Source organism: Entelurus aequoreus, linkage group LG15, assembly GCF_033978785.1.
Source record: "Entelurus aequoreus isolate RoL-2023_Sb linkage group LG15, RoL_Eaeq_v1.1, whole genome shotgun sequence".
Lineage (NCBI taxonomy): Eukaryota > Metazoa > Chordata > Actinopteri > Syngnathiformes > Syngnathidae > Entelurus > Entelurus aequoreus.
In genome coordinates, this window is record NC_084745.1 from 33,098,130 (window position 1) to 33,108,848 (window position 10,719).

Here is a 10,719-nt window from a genome sequence, read left to right on the forward strand (position 1 = left end):
GAGTCAACCTTCTTGTAATCCACAATCTTGGTCTTTGGGGCTGCTATTTTACACACACAGGATGCACCCATGCGGGTGAGAAACACTGCAAGGTAACAAAAATTAGGAAGAAAAAATATGATTGCAAAACCAAATGGTCTGGGAATATTTTAGAATCAAACCGAATAAGCAAGATGAGCCAATCAGCATGGAAAAATTAAACAGTGTGTTGAATTTGTTGGAAAGTCAAGGCAACAAAACAAACCACCCAGTTTTTACAACTGGGTAAAAAAACTGCATTTCAAGATGTACTATTTTTGCTAACAGAGATTATGAGTCCATTTTATTTTGTTTGTTTACTTATTTAGGATATTTAAAAGTTATTGACCTTCTAATTACAATGATAAAAAAAATATTTTTATTGCATTAAAAAGGGTTAATTGCATTGTTATATATCATCATTACATTAGTGCTTAATTTGCTCTCAATATATGCTGAAAATAATATTGTTTGCCGGATGTGAGATGTGGGACAATGTAGCAAAATGTATCGGTCCAGGCCTCAGTCAACACCATTCTACTGCCATTTCAACTGAAAAAAGCAGGCACTACAAGGTGCTAGTTCCAATACCTGGTCAGCGGAGTTCTAAGCATGGCAAGCTAATGCGGTTAGCAATGGCAAAAATAAACACACACTAACTCTGTTGTTGTGTCTGGCAGTTTTACACTCCACGGTCCCCTGTTTGCTGCAGCAGCCACTTTGTGTTGCTGCCCTCATTCTCCTCTTTAATCAACAGACACATTTTAAGATGCAAATACAGGAGAGCTGCCTCCATTGTTTGCTAGCAAGTCTCACTTTGAACGATGCGTTCAATCCAGCTGTGAGTTCACAATATTCTACCATCTTGGTTGTATGCATTAATTGTTTTCAGGCATAACTCGGATATGGCACCGGACCATTTTTTGGAGTGGGGTGCGCACGCTCGATTGCCTCACTTTGTGTCACTTCCTAGGCACCAGTCATGTGGGCAGCAGCGAGCAGTTGAGCATCAGCCCCAGAGTCAAAAGATCAGACCGAGGCTCCTCGCAGTCCCACTAAGCACCGCTGTTGATGCTGCAGGCCAGGGAGAGGGCAGCGGGCTCACCAGCTGCCACACACATCCAAGCCAGCCAGACCAAGCTAGCCGAGCCCAGGCCGCCCCTGGGCGACAGTCAGCCACTGTGTGTCACTTCAACCCTCACACTCCTACAGGGCATCTTGAGGAGAGAGAAGGACGAAGAAAGGAAGGCGTCCATGGTGAGAGGAGAAAAGAGCACCCAGAGGCCAAGGATCTTTTCTTAATGTGAACAATGATCCGTGCCCCCAGAAGATGCAGGTTCTTAGTCAGAACCTGTGAAGGTATGATTGTTTCCTTTGTATTCTCATTGCAAATGTTGTAATACTAATATTGTCATTTCTCTGCCCCTATGAGACGCACGACCCCCGGTACGTCGAAGGAACTTATGACCCCTGCAATAGAATCCAGTGTGTAAATATCATGGTTAATTAGGTTTTTTTTAAATTCACCCAGAAGACGAGCATTGTTTGGGGGGAAAAAAGATGTCTGCCAAACCGCTTGCCGTGTGTTTGTGGTGAAGTGTTATGAAGAAGATGTAAGGAAAGGGAAAATAGCTTGCAGTCATCCAAACAAGGCCTTGTGACTCGACAGGACAGTTTGCGGTGTTGGGAGCCATTAAAGACGCCTTTGTCTCCTCGCTTGTATTAACATTTAGCAGAATGTTGGGCTGTCAAGATTGTTTGCTGCAAAAGTTGCCCACGGACACATTTTCTAATTAATTAGTGTTTCTAATGATGCCATGATTCCTTGTTTCTTTGCATATAAGATGAATAATACGCTTAATGCAGGCTATCTGAGTTGAAAGTTAATTTTTTGTCTTTAAACCAGCTATGGCAAATGATTTATCTCTAATTAATTGTAATGATAGAAATATTTACTATGCAATTTCCGTACAGTCCTTTAGCAATAAAAAGGCAAAAAATAGTATAAACCTAGTTTATAATTTTTTGGATGAAAAAATCTCTTAAATGTTTGTTTGTTTTTTTAAGTGCAATTATTTGTGTTTGATTGTCAATGTGCACAATGCAAGTATGTCATATTTATGACAAATACAGACTTATTCCAAAATATACATACCATGTCATTCAGTTTTGTAACAACATTAAAGGCCTACTGAAACCCACTACTACCGACCACGCAGTCTGATAGTTTATATATCAATGATGAAATCTTAACATTGCAACTCATGCCAGTACGGCCGTGTTAACTTATAAAGTGCAATTTTAAATTTCCCGCCACACTTCCGGTTGAAAACGTTTTTTTATGCTGAAGTATGCGCGTGACGTCAAGGGTTGGTACGGAAGTATACAGACCCATTGAATCCTATACAAAAAACTCTGTTTTCATCTCAAAATTCCACAGCATTATGGACATCTGTGTTGGTGAATCTTTTGCTATTTGTTTAATGAACAATGGAGACTGCAAATAAGAAAGTTGTAGGTGGGATCGGTGTATTAGCGGCGGACTACAGCAACACAACCAGGAGGACTGAGAGATGGGTAGCAGACGCGCTAACCGCCGAACTCACCTTAACTTCCTCCGTCTTCGGGCCGCCAACCGCATCTGTGATCAGGTGAAGTCCTTCGTCGCGCCGTCGATCGCTGGAACGCAGGTGAGCACGGGTGTTGATGAACAGATGAGGGCTGGCTGGCGTAGGTGGAGAGCTAATGTTTTTAGCATAGCTCTGTGAGGTCAGGTTGCTAAGTTAGCTTCAATGGCGTCGTTAGCAACAGCATTGTTAACTTTCGCCAGCCTGGAAAGCATTAACGTGTAGTTACCTGTCCATGGTTTAATAGTATTGTTGATTTTCTCTCTATCCTTCCAGTCAGGGGTTTATTTCTTTTGTTTCTATATGCAGTTAAGCACGATGCTATCACGTTAGCTCGTAGCTAAAGTGTTTCGCCGATGTATTGTAGTGGAGATAAAAGTCACTGTGAATGTCCATTTCGCGTTCTCGACTCTCATTTTCAAGAGGATATAGTATCCGAGGTGGTTTAAAATACAAATCCGTGATCCACAATAGAAAAAGGAGAAAGTGTGGAATCCAATGAGCCAGCTTGTACCTAAGTTACGGTCAGAGCGAAAAAAGATATGTCTTGCACTGCATTCTAGTCCTTCACTCTAACGTTCCTCATCCACAAATCTTTCATCCTCTCTCAAATTAATGGGCTAATCGTCGCTTTCTCTGTCTGAATCTCTCTCGCTCCATTGTAAACAATGGAGAATTGTGAGAAGTCCTTCCTCCGGTGACGTCACGCTACTTCCGGTACAGGCAAGGCTTTTTTTATCAGCGAGCAAAAGTTGGAACTTTATCGTCGATGTTCTCTACTAAATCCTTTCAGCAAAAATATGGCAATATTGCGAAATGATCAAGTATGACACACAGAATGGATCTGCTATCCCCGTTTAAATAAAAAAAAAATCATTTCAGTAGGCCTTTAATGAACATATGAATTGCTAGAGATTTTTGGTTGTGTTTACATGTTTTCGTTCCATCATCAGAAGAAGTCCTCTTGCCATTCTGTCACCCTCTGGGCCTCTCAAGACCACGGGCAAAAATAAAAGCCCAATGATGAAAACATCAAAAGTTGCTGAGGTAGAGTAAATATGCAAAACTGTACTTTTATTTATTTAAGATTATGTTTGTGAATGAAGGAATTTAAGTAGACAGATAAAGTTTGCAACAAAAAAACACAACAAAACCCGTAGACATCTGCGAATAAGAAGCTTGCCCAGAAATGTTGGCAATGTCATAACTTTAGGACAAATCCCTCTAAATGTGCCAAAGCTGCAATCTATTGGGATCATGATTTATGAAAAGCTTTTTTTGTTGGATGAGTTTAGCAAACACCCACCAGCCCAATTCTTAACCAAGACAATTATTAAAGTATAGCTATGCATCTGTCTTGATCAGTGTTTTTTAATAAATGGTTAAACAAATCTTAACTATAATTCTAATGTAAAATAAAAGCACCTATAGCATTGCTATATAGCAAAAACAATAAATAAGAAAAAAATATGAGGACCAATAAATTCACAGAATAAAATAAAATAATACCACTTTTGATAACATTTCCAATATAAATATACAGGACTGTCTCAGGAAATTAGAATATTGTGATAAAGTCCTTTATTTTCTGTAATGCAACTAAAAACATGAAAATGTCATACACATCAACTGAAATATTGCAAGCCTTTTATTATTTTAATATTGCTGATTATGGCATATACCTTAAGAAAATTAAAAAATCCCATCTCAAAAAATTAGAATATTTCCTCAGACCAAGTAAAAAATAAAGATTTATAACAGCAAAACAAAATCAAACATTTGAAAATGTCAATTAATGCACTCAGTACTTGGTTGGGAATCCTTTTGCACGGATTACTGCACCAATGCGGCGTGGCATGGAGGCAATCAGCCTGTGGCATTGCTGAGGTGTTATGGATGGCCAGGATGCTTCAATAGCGGCCTTTAGCTCATTTGCATTATTGGGTCTGGTGTCTTTCAGCTTCTTCTTCACAATACCCCACAAATCCTCTATGGGGTTCAGGTCAGGGGAGTTGGCAGGTCAATCCAGGACAGTAATGCCATGGTCAGTACACCAGTTACTGGTGGTTTTGGCACTGCTGGATCATGCTGGAAAATGAAATTATCATCTCCATAGAGCTTTTCAACCACTGATTGGTTTAGCCTCAGGCAGCATTACGATATGGATTAGAAGAGTGTGAATGTGACTAAAGGGAGTAACTTCATGTCTACAGGGCTCTCATAATGTTAAAAAACATATTTAGACGGTCGTAAACAGTTTGTTTTAGCTATGAAAATATTTTATTTATAATTAATGATTCCTACTTCATTTATTGCGGTCATGTTTGGAACCAATTAACAGCGATAAACGCGGGAATGCTCTAGTACAGGGGTCACCAACGCGGTGCCCGCGGGCACCAGGTCGCCCGTAAGGACCAGATGAGTCGCTCGCGGGCCTCTTCTAAAAAATAAAAATTTAAAAAAAAAAAATATATATATTTTTTTTTTATTTATTTTAAAAAAAAATTAAATCTACATAGAAAAAACACAAGATACACTTTCAATCAGTGCATCAACCCAAACAACCTCCCCCATGCACACTCATCCACACCCACTCACACAAAAGGGGTTATTTCTTTCTGCTACCAATATTCTGGTTCCCACAACATAGACAACACATCTGCAAGGGACACAGTCCCTGAAGCACACATGATTGTATAGGCTGCTGGTCCACTAACATTTTCATTAATTACTATTTTTTATGTAATTATTTTTATATTGTTTTACTTTCTTTTTTATCCAAGAAAATGTTTTTTATTTATTTATCTTGTTTTGTTTTATTTTTTTAAAAAGGGCCTTATCTTCAACAGACCAGGTTGTCAATGATATTAGATTTGTTTAAAGGGTTTTTTAAACCAGGCCCAGTCCAGATAATGTCCAAGTCGGACTCAGCAACACACACCTTCATTCATGTACACAGAAAAAAATTAGGGAACACAACAGATTGCATATAATTTATAAACAAAATTACATTTTCAAAATAAGCATTTATGTACAGTCCAGATTATGTCCAGGTCACTCAAATTAAGGAACACAACAACAGATATCATATAATCTATAAACATAATTATACTTTCAAAATAAGCCTTTGAGGACTTCTCATCTTTTTTTTAATGTTTTTTGGCAGCATTATCGTTTTCAACCATGTAACTTTCTAAAGTTAGAAAATACTGAATAAATGTTTTAAAGAAAGTAATACTAAGTGAATATCTGTTTTTGGCCTTAAAATAAACATTTTACAGAGTACTATAATTAAATTGACTAAATAATGATTGTCAATGAACTCTCCTAAAATAACAGAAACCACATTAAGCTTCATAAACAAACCAATCCTTAAACACATTTTTTCAACTTCCACCCAAAACAAAGACACAATATGACAATACCAAAACAAATGCAGGGTGGATTCAGGCTCCTGACAACAAAATCGGCAATCATCCGACTCTGTCATATTCCATCATTTTAACATTTTCCCTATGGGTAAGAAGTTATAAATAATTTTAATTTGAAAATAACGATTTTGCACATCGATAGTGGTTTTATAGATTAGTTTGAATATGGCATCCCATGGCAACGGGCAGTCAAAAAAGTCCTCCCATTTTCCATTTGTGTTGTATGAGGCAGCCTTCAAAGATTTCTTTATTAAATAAAAATTATATATTTTTCTATTTATTTTAGTTCCTTTTTGCCAACTAGAATTTCTTATTAGAGGTTTACAAACTAATAATTTAGTAGTTCCATAATTAATTATTTGTTTCCATCTTTTCCCAATTACTCCAGTTAGTTGATAAAATGAAAAGCTTGAGCAAGCATCACCATACATAGCTCTAAATTCATCATACTTCATAATTTTACCATTCTCATTGATAATATCATTGACAAAAATGATTCCTCTTTCAAACATATTTTTCCAAAAGAAAGGCTTTCCATCCATTACAATATTAGAGTTCATCCATATTAACTGCTGCAAAATATCGTCTCCTTTTTCTGGCACATAAAATTGAAAACACCACTATGAGTGGATTGTTTCCTTTATGATCCCCGCCATGTTTCCCAGCAGACTCTCTGGGAGGGGATCACTTGTAAAAAAGGATACAATTTCTTTTGATACAGTACATGTTTTTTGTCCAACAGGACATTTGTGTACCACTCAATGTTTAAATACATCTTTGGAACAATTGATGCTTTTAAAGACAGACACATAGCTTCAAGGTTGAGAAGTTCCGGCCCCCATATTCATACTCTTTGTACAAAACCTTTCTTTTAATCTTTTCTGGTTTGCCGTTCCAGACAAAATCGAAGACCCTCCGCTCATAAATCTTAAAAAAGTTTTGTGATGGAGCTGGTAATGACAAAAACTAATAAATAAATTGAGGAATAATTAACGAGTTGGCAATAGACATTTTACCATACAAGGTTAGGGATTTCCCTTTCCATAATTGCATAATTTTGTCCAGCTTTCTTAGTCGATTATCATAATTTACTGAGCCTAGATCTTCCAGATTTTCTGGGACAACAACACCAAGTATGTTAACTGGTCCATCTGTCCACAAAACAGGCACTTTGCATTCCATTCGAAAGGACGCTCCCTTTAGATTCCCGATCCTTAACATTTTACATTTATCATAATTAAGCTTAAGGCCAGATTGCTGTGAAAATATGTCCAAAAGATTAAGAAGGTTCCGCAAACAATGAGGAAAAATCTTATCTTTGTGAATCAGCCTTTTCTGACATGAACTTCATCAAGAACAAACACAGAACACGCCTCACTGATGCACATCTGCAAGACTCACTCAGAGTTGCAGTGTCAAGTTACACACCAGAGTACAACACACTAGTTAACAGCATGCAATGCCAGGCTTCCCACTAACTGACAAAGAAACAGATAACAGATTTGGTGTCCAGTTCAAAGTGTGACATAATTTAAAAATTTGAGAGTTTACTTTTGTATTTTACATGAGTTATTATTTGTACAAACATGGTGCAAAGTAATTCATGATTTGTTAAAAAAAATGTTAGTGGCTAGCTAGTTAAAATGGGATATTGTGATTTCACAAGACTGTCTTAGAAGTGATCATTTGAAAATGTTCAGTTTGAAAAATGTGCACTTAGAGAAAATATAAAAATAAAGTGTTGCATATTGATGTTTATCTGTTTCTATATATATTTATTGTGAGAAATCATTAAGATGATCAGTGTTTCCACAAAGATAAATATCATTAATTATTAATAATAACAGAGTTAAAGGTAAATTGAGCAAATTGGCTACTTCTGGCAATTTATTTAAGTGTGTATCTAACTGGTAGCCCTTCGCAGTAATCAGTACCCAAGAAGTAGCCCTTGGTTTCAAAAAGGTTGGTGACCCCTGCTCTAGTACATACCTGTAGGTGTCAAACTGAAGACACATCATTTTGTGTTACCCGTGAATGAACATTTTGAGGGGAACAAATGTACTACATGCAATTGTGCATCTTCTAAACCAGTGGTTCTCAACCTTTTTTCACCTAGTACCACCTCAGAAAACACTGGGCTCTCCAAGTATCACCATAATGACCCACATTAAAGTACAGTAGCGTAGTAGACCTAAATAATTAAAAACAAGGCAGAGGTTTTATTTAACAAGTATATTTAATATTTCTGGCCACTGAAACATTACACACAGTTTGAACAGCGGCGTGGCGAAGTTGGTAGAGTGGCCGTGCCAGCAATCGGAGGGTTGCTGGTTACTGGGGTTCAATCCCCACCTTCTACCATCCTAGTCACGTCCGTTGTGTCCTTGGGCAAGACACTTCACCCTTGCTCCTGATGGCTGCTGGTTAGCGCCTTGCATGGCAGCTCCCGCCATCAGTGTGTGAATGTGTGTGTGAATGGGTGAATGTGGAAATACTGTCAAAGCGCTTTGAGTACCTTGAAGGTAGAAAAGCGCTATACAAGTATAACCCATTTATCATTTATTATTTATAACATTGTGTTTGAATATTTAATTGACTCTTTGGTGTACCACTAGATAGAGCCCGCATGCCACTAGTGGTACCACAGTTTGAGAAACACTGTTCTACACTTTAATATTATCTGATCATGCAACAAGATATTCCAAGCATTTTTTTAAATATCTGCTTTTCACCTTGACTTATGATTTCAAAGCAGGTTATCTTTAATAATCAAATGCCTTTGCAATTTTCTAATATTATGAGGAATATTCAAGAATTATACATTCATGTACATATAAAGCAGGGGTGTCTAACGTACGGCCCGCGAACAGGTTTGATCCGGCCCGCGTGATGAGTTTGCCAAGTGAAAAAATGAGTTGCTTTTTTTTTTTTTGAACGAAAGAAACTGCTGTTCTAAATGTGTCAGCTGGATGTCACAATAGCAATTCTGTTAGGCAAGGAAACGGTTTATACCGGGGCCAAGCAAGAGGCACACAGTAAAGGATGACTGTGTCTCCTCCTCCTCAACCCACATGAAACTTACAACCTGCCATTTTATTTTTTCTGCTTCGAACGCATCGTCATTTGGCACCCTCGTTGCCCCAAAATGTCTCTGTCAAACACGAGAAAAGTGAAATTAGCATTATTGAATAGTTTTTACCAACGTTTCTTACGGTTTGTTGAGTTAGCACTGGAATCAATCATGTATCAATGTGGACATGACAAAGGAGGTGTTTGGTACCTAGAAGAGTTTACATGTTGTGTTTTTGTTCAATCCCAGAAAGACTGTACTTAAAGTTGAATCCTGGCTTTGTAGATACACTGAGACGAAATCTAAGCTCATTGTGTTTTTGAAACTGCACCAATTTCCTCAGAATTTTCAACAAATTGGAAGTGTTTTGTCCAGAGGATTTTTTGTGATTTGTACGTTTTCAGAATGTGATTGTTCTATTTTTGGCCAAAGTAAAACAAAGAAAACAACCTGAAGTTGTTTTTATTTTTAAGTTATCATGCCATGATTTTACTATTCCGGCCCGCTTGGGAATAGATTTTCCTCTACGCGACCCCTGAGCTAAAATGAGTTTGACACCCCTGATATAAAGTATATTGACTGTTACAACAGTCAAAATCATACATTGGCAATCAAGTATGATTTTATTGTAATAAAATATGTCTAGAAATTGTCACTGAACAATGTGAAGTCTGTAAAGAAAATCACAGTTTTTAGTGTTTTAGTCGCAATGTCAGTATTAATGTACACACAGTGTCCTGCTTGACACTCAGCATTAAGGGTTTGAATTGAGGGTTGAATCACCAAAAAAGATTCCCGGGCGCAGCCACCGCTGCTGCTCACTGCTCCCCTCACCTCCCAGGGGGTGATCAAGGGTGATGGGTCAAATGCAGAGGATAATTTCACCACACCTAGTGTGTGTGTGACAATCATTGGTACTTTAACTTTAAGTCGAGAATCAAAGTGTCCGCTTTATTTATAAGCTATTCTCATGTATGTACAGCCTATAAGATAAATCCTGGTTGGAAGGTGTCTGCTTTATGACGCAGTCAAGCATTGGCCACACGTCACCCCCACACGCTTCGTCAACACCTTCGCCGCCTTGTGTTTTCCGATCACGGAAGATGGAGATCCCCCAACCCTCCATTTGACACCGGCGCCACCACCCCTTTCACTGTTGTCATGAACATCAGGGAGAAGGCGTTGTGGAAACGTGCTAAGATGAGGGCAGCGTCTCTTGGCTGACTGATTCACTGGAATCAACAACAGCGAGTGGTGGGGAGGCCAGCGTTAGCATGTCATAAGCTCTTTTGACAGTGCTCATTATTGCGCCCTGACGCAGGGTGACAGTTGTACCATGCGCCCGTAAAGATGGCATCTGATTGTCTATTGCGATTACACGAGTGCACGAGCAAGGGCGTGAAGGACATGAGGGGGAGGACGAGCTTACCATGGTCCTCTATTAAACTTATTAATAGAAGCAGGCATTAAGTCTCTACTGAGGAGGAAAAAGTGTATTACCTGCATACTGTCTTCCTTAAGGAGTGGCCTCCATTTTAATGGACGCCATGTCTCAATAAATCACTTCTTGAAT